Source organism: Alligator sinensis, unplaced genomic scaffold (assembly GCF_000455745.1).
Source record: "Alligator sinensis unplaced genomic scaffold, ASM45574v1 scaffold1264_1, whole genome shotgun sequence".
Classification (NCBI taxonomy): domain Eukaryota; kingdom Metazoa; phylum Chordata; order Crocodylia; family Alligatoridae; genus Alligator; species Alligator sinensis.
Window position 1 is genome coordinate 269,027 of NW_005842770.1, and position 9,758 is coordinate 278,784.

Here is a 9,758-nt window from a genome sequence, read left to right on the forward strand (position 1 = left end):
GCCAGCTGCCTTCCACCGGCCCGACCCAGTGCGCAGGCGCCGCCGCGGGCCCTTTGACTCGCCGAGCGGAGCAGGAGAGAGCTTCTGCGCATGTGCGGGCTGCCCTCGCACCGGGGAGGGGCTGTAGGTCAGATCTGCGCGTGCGCAAGCTGCCTTGGAGCCGGGGAGGGGAAGGGGAAGAGTTAAACTGGCGGTCGCGTTTCGAGGCGCATGCGTAGTACGTTCATTCATAAAACACCCCAGGGCGGGAAAGGTGTAACAAATCTGCTGGGCGGAGGCACCGTCGTGTGTGGAATCTGCCGACGCCCCTAGCCGTGCCAAGGCACCAGGGACTCTGGCACACCTTGCAACGGGAGTTGGGTAGGACCCAGACCTAGAGTTGTTACCCCTGTTCAAGCACTCGCTTTGTAGCGGCTTTGCAGCTCTTTTCATAAGCGGATGGCCACGTGGTGGGTGTGCCCAGTCCAAGTTTGATGCGCCGTTCACCGTTGAATTGTGTGATAGATGTAGCATGTGACACGGGCCTGGTGCACAGCTCTACCTCTCTGACCCGAGTTGTGAATACAGCCCCCCTGTCCCAGGCCCCAACCTGGCACCAAGCATGGGAGCAGGGCCCCCTGCTCCAGGATGGGGCTGAGAAGAAACATGGTTTGTTCTCTCTACCTTCAAATCAACAAGAAACAGCTCCCTCATGGCCCAGCAGCTTCAAAGTGCTGGAGCAAATTTAGGCAACAAAAATGTTTGTTTGGAAATGGTCAAATGAGTGGAAGCAGCAACTTGTGGCCAAGGGATGTTAAAGCATGAAGGAATGAGACATGGGATCCTGGCCTCACTGGTCAGAGATTTTGGGGATGATTTCAGTGGCACTTAAGATTTCATCCCAGAAATGATGGGCTGAGTGGAGCCTTGCTGACAGCAAAGAACAAGGAAGAGGCAGCAAGTATTTAGGGAACAAGAAAGGTGAAGCTAGAAAGGAACATCCAAGACTGGCCAACCTAGATCAGCTGCAGGGAGGAGGAAGTGACCTAGACAGAGGTCTTAAGTAAAAGCTTTCCAACCCTGCTGGTACCCGAGAGAGATCAGGCTGTTTCTTCTTGAATGATACGAAAGTCTACATCAATTAGGGACAGAATCATTACACTGGACAGAAAACTTCCTGGGACATTTTCCTTAGTTGTTAGACCATATCATTCATTTCAGCACATTCAGGCTGTCCAGTCTTCCAGCTACTAGCTGAGGCAATTCATCCCAATCATCTCCCATTACTTTTTGATAGCATCCCATCAACTTTGCCTTGCTCCTCACTTCTTCAAATATTGGTGTCCACTTTGATGCCTCTTTGGAACTAGTTTGTTTGACATACACAAAGCATGCCTACCCCCCCATTCCAAGTATTTTCCCAATAGTGAAAGTGAGAAGTTTCCATCCAGTTCTCTTAGATTTAATCATTGTTCACAAGTTTTGTTGAGGATATTCCAGTTATCTTTTAGATAAAACATTGAGAAAACTTCCATTTTTTTGGTCTTGATGACTCAGGTTTCATTACCCTATTTAGCTATAAATCAAATATATAGTTGCATCACTTCCTCCTTAATCTGGAGGCTGATATGTTTCTTGATCAGTGTCTACTCATAACTTTGCACAAACCTGCTAATTGTTTCACTAGCTTCAAGTGCTTTCTCCCAGTTGTCACAGTTACATTGACTAACAGTGGTACAATGATCATTATTTTTTTTTTCTCTGGGTTCACGGTCAGACCAAGTGGATTCAATTGTCTTCACTAGCATCTCTTTACATTACTTTTGTTGTGTTGCTCATCAAAATAGCCACAAATTCTAGGTCCACCTAACTTGCTTCATCTAACCCTTAACTCGTAATGCCTAATGCTATATTCATCCTTTGGAACTTGTTTGTCCAGCTAAACAATCACTAACGGGTAAGATCAGGAATGTTTCCTACCCACTGACTTTCAGTTTCTGTAACTAATGCAAATCCCCAACACAGAAATAATGCATGCCCAGCCCCTCATGCAACCCCCCTTCCCCAAGAGGAAAAGAACAGACTGGTGCAACCTGGTTAAAAGGCCTTAAATAAAAGGTGTTGAGATTATCTGCAATAATATCCCTGATCAGAGGAACAACAAGGGACATATGACTCTACTCAGCAACTGACAAGTTGCAGACCGTGACCGATGAAAACAGGCTCTGCAGGAGTCTGGATAAGTGATCATCTGATAAGTTCATTATGCATCTAAAGGACTTGCTGTGTTGAGGTACATTTTACATTATTATTTTATTTGAATAGTGTAGGCACTTCAATATCACAAGCACCTTTTCCTCCAAAATCAGCCCCCCAAAATAGATTTTGCTGATTTTTCTTTGTTGGAATAGAAGCAAGAATAGACACCACAGCAAGATGGCTGCCAGGTTTCTCTCTCCACTACCTTTAGGGTGGGAGGGTGAAGAGTCCACCCTTCAGTCAGAACTAATATTAACCTTCTCATAGCCACAACCATTGCAGTCAGGATCCTCTGCAGTCAGCATGCAGCCATTACTAGAACAATTTTTTTTTTCATTCCGCTTTCTCCAAACAAGGCATATACCTTACTTTGGGCATGTGGCATGCTAGAAAATATGATCATTCTGTTTTATGGGAGCTGTTCTATGGTTACTAGGTAATGCTGTCATCTCCCCTGAGAGAACAGAACTGATCCTGTTCAACATAAAATCCCAATATGCTGAGATGGTTGTAGTGATTGCCAGGAGTATTATCCAAAAGGACTAAGTCAGGAGCAAGAGAATGCAGAAGTCCAACCTCAGACCCATGAAATTTGCAGATGGTACTAAACTGGGGTGGGGATTGAGGACGGTCATAAATATAGAGGAAGACCAGATTGTATACAGGAAGATTTAGATTATCTTGTAAGTAGAAGTTTAATCATATGAAAGGCCAAGTCCTGCACTTAGGGACTAGTAAGAACTTTGGCTACCATTAAAAATACCATAGGATTTGGAAAAAAAAATACCAACTTTGGTTGTAATCTAAAAGAAACAGCAGTAATCTAAAAATGCATGAGGCATTCTGGTACCACTACATTATTGTCCACAGAAGAACTGTTATAAATTTAAGGCAATTCCAAACAGAGGATTGGAAGTGCCTAGTGCTAGTTCCTCACCTGACAATAAGGACAATGATGAGAGGAACAAGAAACAAACTCATCCTTTCTGTTTAAATCCAGGAGGTTATATAACCATACCAGCTGTGCAAGCAGTGCACCCTAGGATGCACCAACTGTTCAAGGGTCCACAGCAGCTGGCAGGAAGCATGAGCGTTCTGCATGCCCTTTCTGGTTGCTTCTCTAAGCTGGCAGAGAGAAGCAGATCTGCCCAAGGGAGCTGTGAGCATGAGCACCCAAGCTGTGCCAGAAACCTGTGTGGCATAGACCAGAAAGAGATGCATCTTAGTATGGTGGATGCCACTGGAACAAGGCAATAGGGACTTAAAGAGAGTAGTAGTGCACTGGTCTCAGTAGTCCTTGGATGGGAGGCAGGCTGAGAACCCCTGCAAACCACATGTGTGAAGGTCCAGAGGTGGAAAAAAGACTTTGAATCATTTGGTTTATGTGGCAAGACTAATCTAAAAATTGAGAACACATAGAAGGGGAGTGTGCTGTGCCAGCCCACTAACCTTTTCGGTCAAGTGCAAGAGTAGGTTCACTTCTGGTCACGTAGATCAAGGCTATCCAAACTTCTAAGTGCCTAGGGGCTGCACCAGGGCAAGCCACTTAGTCCTGGGGAATGTACTGCATGGACATCCCCTTCTCCCACACTGCTGCACTCCACGCTCACACAGGCACCCCTCCACCCCCCGTTGCTGCTGCACAACATGCCTCCAGGCTTATCCTATACTATGCTGCACTACCCCATCCCTGAGGCAGAGGCACAAGTGAAAGCTGGAGGAGGGAGGGGGACTCCAGAGCCCCCAGATGCTGTTGCAGCCAGTGATAGAGGAACAGTGGCCAGAGGAGCTCAGGGAACACAACTAAACCCCTTGCAAGCCACATGTGGCCCATAGGCTGCCAGCTGGACAGTCCTGAAGTAGCTAAATGCTGAGCATTCACAACTGGCTGACTTCCCTGGCACAAAGGAGAAAAGACCTGGACAAGGTAGAGTTTGAACCAAAAGAACCTACGGCGAGTACTTGATCTTTGAACCAGTCTGGGAAAATTTCAGTTTCCATGAGGGCCAAGAGGCCGAGTTCTGGTACTAGAATTTAGGCAAATCAATGGCAGATTTGTGATCTGGCAGTACCCATGCTAAATCTTACATCCATTAGTTCCTTAAGGCAGGGCTATCCAAGTGGCAGCCTGTGGACTCCCACCCTGCTACCATTCTCCCTCTCCATTTGCTCCTGCCACAGCAGTTGTGAGGGGGCTGGACTGCCTACACTGCATGTGCAGCAAAGGCAGCTTACCATGCTGCAGCTGGGCAGTGCATTGGGAGGGTGCAGCACATTGCAAGCAAGAGCTAGCTGCCTGCACTGGGTAGCCCACACAGCACATATGGCAGGGAGAAGGGGCATGGGCGAGGGTTAGGCTGACCATGCTGTGCACAGGGCAAGGGGGGGCACTGGGCACCCTGGCTCCCTTCCCTTTTCCCAGCCACATGTACCACACCCATATAGCATGTGGTTCCCAAGCTGGACCTCCCAACCTCTAGGTTTCCACTGGATGGTATTTTGAGTATCATGCAGGACTAGCTCCAAACAGATGTAATCAGAACAGGGAAGAGCTTCAGATGTAGGGATCAGCCTCCATAGGGCCCAAGAAGGCTGGGCTCAGTATGGGCACGGCAGAGGGAGCTCAGCTGTCTAGAAGAGCAGGCATCAGCAATTTGACTTGAGCATATTTAGGAGAGAACAAGGCAAGTAAGAAGATGAAAGGATCAGCTGAGATGTGTGTGTGATGTAGGGAGGGGCTTCTGGGGTCTTGGCTCTCTAGTGCCAGATTATGCTGAAGCGGCACTTTATTACCAAGATGTTACTGAAGAGGTTTTGGGCCCCGTACAAATCCAGCCTTCCTGCACAGTCCCAGTCTGACCCAACCCACTCACACATCTCAACTCATCTCCAGAAGAAAAGTCTTTTAGATTAATGGCCATCACAGGATGGGGGGTTGGCAGTTAGAGGCCAGTGGAATAAGGAAATAAAACCAACGAGCACAGATGTAAAGAAAGGGAGAGGTCTCGGAGGTGGGGGTCTCCTGGGCTTGCCAGACTGTGTGAAGCTACAGGTTTTCCAGTAATACAAGCTGGCTCCTGAGTAGCTCCTCTCCCGAGATACCCTCAATTACACGTCTACCCTCTTGCTTCATGGAGCTATTATACACAATGCTAGTGGAAAGAAATGCCCAGCTGCTGCTATCTGTTAAGTCTTTGTTGGAGCCAAATGGTTCCAAATTCCTCCTACAGAAGGATTTGATCCACTGTTTCCATGTGGCCATCCTGGTACTATAAGGGATGGCTGCACCAACTATGATTGTCCTATAGAAGCATAAGAGAGTACAGCTGGACGTGACTTCACAAGCTCACTTAGTTCAGCCTCCTGCTCACACAACAGGGTCATTCCTAAACCATCCCAGCCAAGTGTCTGTCCAACCTACTTTTGAAAACTGCCAGAGATATAAATTCTACAACTTCTCTAGGTTGTCTGTAGGCAGCCTATGACCACCATTATAGTCAGAAAATTCCTCCTAAACCTAAATTTCCTCTGCTGCAGTTTGAGGCCATTGCTCCTGGTCCTGTCCCCTACAGCCACAGAGAAAAGCCAGTTTCCTGGTTCTCGATAATTGCTCTACAGACATTTGAAGATTATCAAGTCCCCCCAGATTTCTCTTCTCCAGAATGAATAACTCTAGCCTAACCTCAGAAGTCTTGCCTCCCAGACCCCTACTCATTTTTGTTACTCTGTGCTGGACTCTTTCCAAGCTGTCCACATCCTTCTTCAAATAAGGGGCCCAAAACTGGACATGGTAGTCTAAGCAAGGCCTCATCAGTGGAAGAATCACTTCCCTTGATTTGCAAAAGAGACTCCTGTTAATACAACCTAGGATACTGTTGGCTTTTCTGTAAAGAAGGCACTCAGGGGGCTCATATTCAGCTTGTGGTCCAACATAACCCCAGGGCCTTCTCTGCAGTAGGACAGGTAGCCTAGCTCACCTATATTTGTACATGCAATTATTCCATCCCCAACACAGGACCTTGCATTTGTCTTTGTTGAATTTAGTCTGACTGATTGCATACCTTTTATCCAGCTTTTCCAGGTCATTTGGAATCTTGGCCCTACCCTCCAGAGTGTCTGCAACTCCATCCAACTTGATGTTATCTCCAAATTTCCTCAGCCTGGACTCAGCCCCATTGTCCAAATCAGGGCTGTCCAACTTCAAACCAGCTATGGACAACATGCCCCATGGGCACCCCACCCACAGGCTCATGTACAGGGGTGGGTGTTCCCCCACCTTATTCTCCCACTCTGCACTGCACACACAGGCATGATATAGCCACACCCAGACAATAGTTCACAATAGTGATTTGTCAGTTACCTGCCTGAGCAGGAACAGAGTGACAGCATCTGGTTCAAGCCTGAATAAGAATAGGAAAACAAATCCAATTCAATGAACCCTGAATGGAGCAGCAAGCCTTACTTACATGAATGCTTAAAAACAGCATACCACTAATCCATTCATTTGCAACTCACTGTCTGGCTTTTAGAATGCTATTATGGTACTTCCACTTCTAACAGTATCACTCTAAGAAAACCCGTCAGATAAGAGAAGTTTTGGGGTTAACATTGTAAGAAAACTGAATGAATTGATGTTTTTATTCAAAATAGCAGATTTTTGACAGAGTTAATAAAAACTGTTCATCAAAAAAATAAGTCAGGGTTTTCAATTCAGTCATTTTCTGTTATTGAATATTGTTCTTTGCAAGTCTGCTTAAAAATCTGAGTTGGATATAAAATATTATTGATCCCTAAATATTAATTTTAACATTTAAATAAAAATAATTAAATGAATCCATGGTAATTCAGCATGAATAAAGAGGGAGGAGAGAGAACATTTTTTTGTTTTAAAAAAGTTTGGAAGACATCTAAGTAACTTAGCAGACAGTCTCATTTTCAAGAAGGAGTTTGCTTAAAAAATTCCAGTCATGTTATATGAAAAAATTCCCAGACAAGCCTGAAATCAGATTAGTTTGACTATAGTTAATTTCTCTGTTCAGCAAATCATTTAATTTTAAGTGGCTTAAGACAGGGTGCCCAACTAGCGGCAAGGTTTCATAAGTGGCACAAGAAGCCTCTGTGTTACATGCAGCAGATTGGGGAGGGGACAAGCAGAACAGTGGCAGATAAGGCAGGAAGCAGAAAGCAGAGCAGCAGATGGCACAGGGAGCATGTGGCAGGAAGAAAAAGCAGAGCAGTAGTTGGGTAGGGGAAGGGAGTTGGAGTGGCACTCAAAACGAATGTGGGGCTAAGTTGTGGCATGCCTGCCGAAAGGTTCCCCCCTGTTTTAAGAGATGTTTATGAATCACATGTTTAAAGTAACTGTATAAACTGGGTGTAATTAAACTCCAGCTACCATCTTAATGCAACTGCTTTACAAATCATGCAGAAAGTGAATTATGTAGTAAATAACCTCTCTCAGACCCTAGAACTTTAGAAAAACCTGTGTGCACAGCTGGTAAGACTAACAATCAGCTGACTGGTGGTCCCAGTCCAGGACTACACTGGTTCACTGTCAGCCAGGTTTCAACTTGTCAATGCAGGGGCACTGATGAAGAAGTCCAAAATCACCTTAAAAGTACAAGTGCAGCCTTTGGATGACCGAGGAAACAGGTATTCAAAGACTGCAACATCAGATCCAAAATGAAGCTCATGGTTTATCAACCAGTCTTGAATCCCCCTACTGTACGGAGCAGAGGCATGGACAACATATAGGCAACACCTGAAGTCACTGGAGAAGTACCATCAATGCTGCCTGTGGAAGATTCTTCAAATCCAGCAGGAAGACAGACACACCAACGTTAGCATCCTCTCGCAAACACCACAAGAACTGAGGCAACAATCATCTGACATCAACTTTGCTGGACTGGCCACGCCACCTGCACGTCCAACGCCAGACTCCCAAAGTAAGTTTTATTCTCCCACCTCAAATCAAGGCATACACTCATCTGGAGGGCAGAGGAAGCACTTCAAGGATGTCCTCAAGGCCAGCTTGAAAAAAAAAAAAAATGCAACATCAACATCAAATCATGGGACACTACCATCCAGGACCACCCCAGAGCGTTACTGCAAGGATCTCAGTACTTTGAAACCTTACAATGAGAACAGGAGACAGAAAAGCGGGAACAGCAGAAACAGTGTGTCATGGACCAAACCAAGAACCCAGAGCCACCCACCCCATATGGAAACGTGCCCAAATTGCAACAATCTGTCAATCCCAGATTAGCCTTATCTTTGGACACACAAAGCAAAACATGGATAATCATCCTCAACTGTGAGGAACTGCCAATGATGCAGGGGGAGCCTGAAATCATGATTCCAAGTTTCCCCGTGCGCTGAGAAGCAGGGAGCTATGACTGGGATTCAATCCCCAATCCCAAAATAGTGCATCCTGCTATGCACAGGTGGCATGGCAAGAGGGACTACTGCTAGGATGAGGGAACAGATACTATGGCACCATTAAATTAACGCGTGTCAGGGTGCATAAGGCCCATGTGCTCAAGCCCAGTTCAATGTGGTTAGGGGACTAAAAACTGTTGGGGAAGGTCAACTTCCAGACTTTTCGTGGTCATCTGGCCAGATGCTGGGGGATTGGAAACTGGCTAATGTGGTCCCAATTTTCAAGAAAGGGAGGAAGGAGGACCCAAGTAACTATAGGCCTGTAAGCCTCACCTCGGTGCTCAGGAAGATCTTGGAGAGAATTATCAAGAAGCACATCTCTGGGGGGCCTGCAGGGGAGATCATGCTCAGGGGCAATCAGCATGGATTCATCAAAGGCAGGTCCTGCCTGACCAACCTGATTTGCCTTTTATGACCAAGTAACTAAATCCTTGGATGATGGTAGACATAATCTTTCTAGACTTTAAGAAGGCTTTTGACACTCTCTCACCCCATCCTCATCAATAAATTAAGCAACTGTGGCATTGATGCCTACACAGTTGGATGGGTACAAAATTGGCTGATGGGGTGCACCCAGAGAGTAGTGGTGGACGGGTTGTACTCAACCTGGCAAGATGTGAGTAGTGGGGTACCCCAGGGCTTGGTCCTCAGGCCCGCACTGTTTAACATCTTCATCAGCAACTTGGATGAGGGGATGGAAAGCACACTGTCCAAGTTTGCTGATGACACTAAGATGTGGGGCGAGGTGGACACACTTGAAGGGAGAGAGAGGCTGCAACTAGATTTAGGCAGACTACAAGAGGGGGCAGATGAGAATAGGATGGGGTTCAGCGTAGACAAATGCAGGGTGCTGCACCTTGGGAGAACGAATCCACAGCACACATACAGGCTGGGGAGTTCCCTTCTTGAAGGCACAGAGGCAGAAAGGGATCTTGGAGTCGTAATTGACTCCAAGATGAACATGAGCCGCCAATGTCAGACCACAGTCAGCAAGGCCAGCCATACCTTGTCATACATCCAAAGGTGTATCTCAAGCTGGTCCAGAGAGGTGATACTCCCCCTCTATGCGACTTTGGTCAGGC

At 46.4% G+C, this 9,758-nt stretch overlaps 1 protein-coding gene and 1 long non-coding RNA gene across 5 annotated transcripts in view; one reads left to right on the forward strand and one right to left on the reverse strand.

Moving 5' to 3' along the window:
* On the forward strand, positions 1-8,335 carry LOC112552101. The gene is made up of 2 exons (XR_003096469.1): positions 1-127; positions 6,311-8,335. It is a non-coding gene; the product is annotated as an uncharacterized LOC112552101 (long non-coding RNA).
* The window catches only part of DBR1 (debranching RNA lariats 1), a 21,256-nt gene continuing 19,412 nt past the window's right edge, over positions 7,915-9,758 (reverse strand). For all 4 annotated transcript variants that reach the window (XR_003096468.1, XR_003096467.1, XR_003096466.1 and 1 more), the window contains one exon: positions 7,915-8,268. The gene's annotated coding sequence lies outside the window, so the exon portion shown is untranslated. The remainder of the gene's footprint in view (positions 8,269-9,758) is intronic.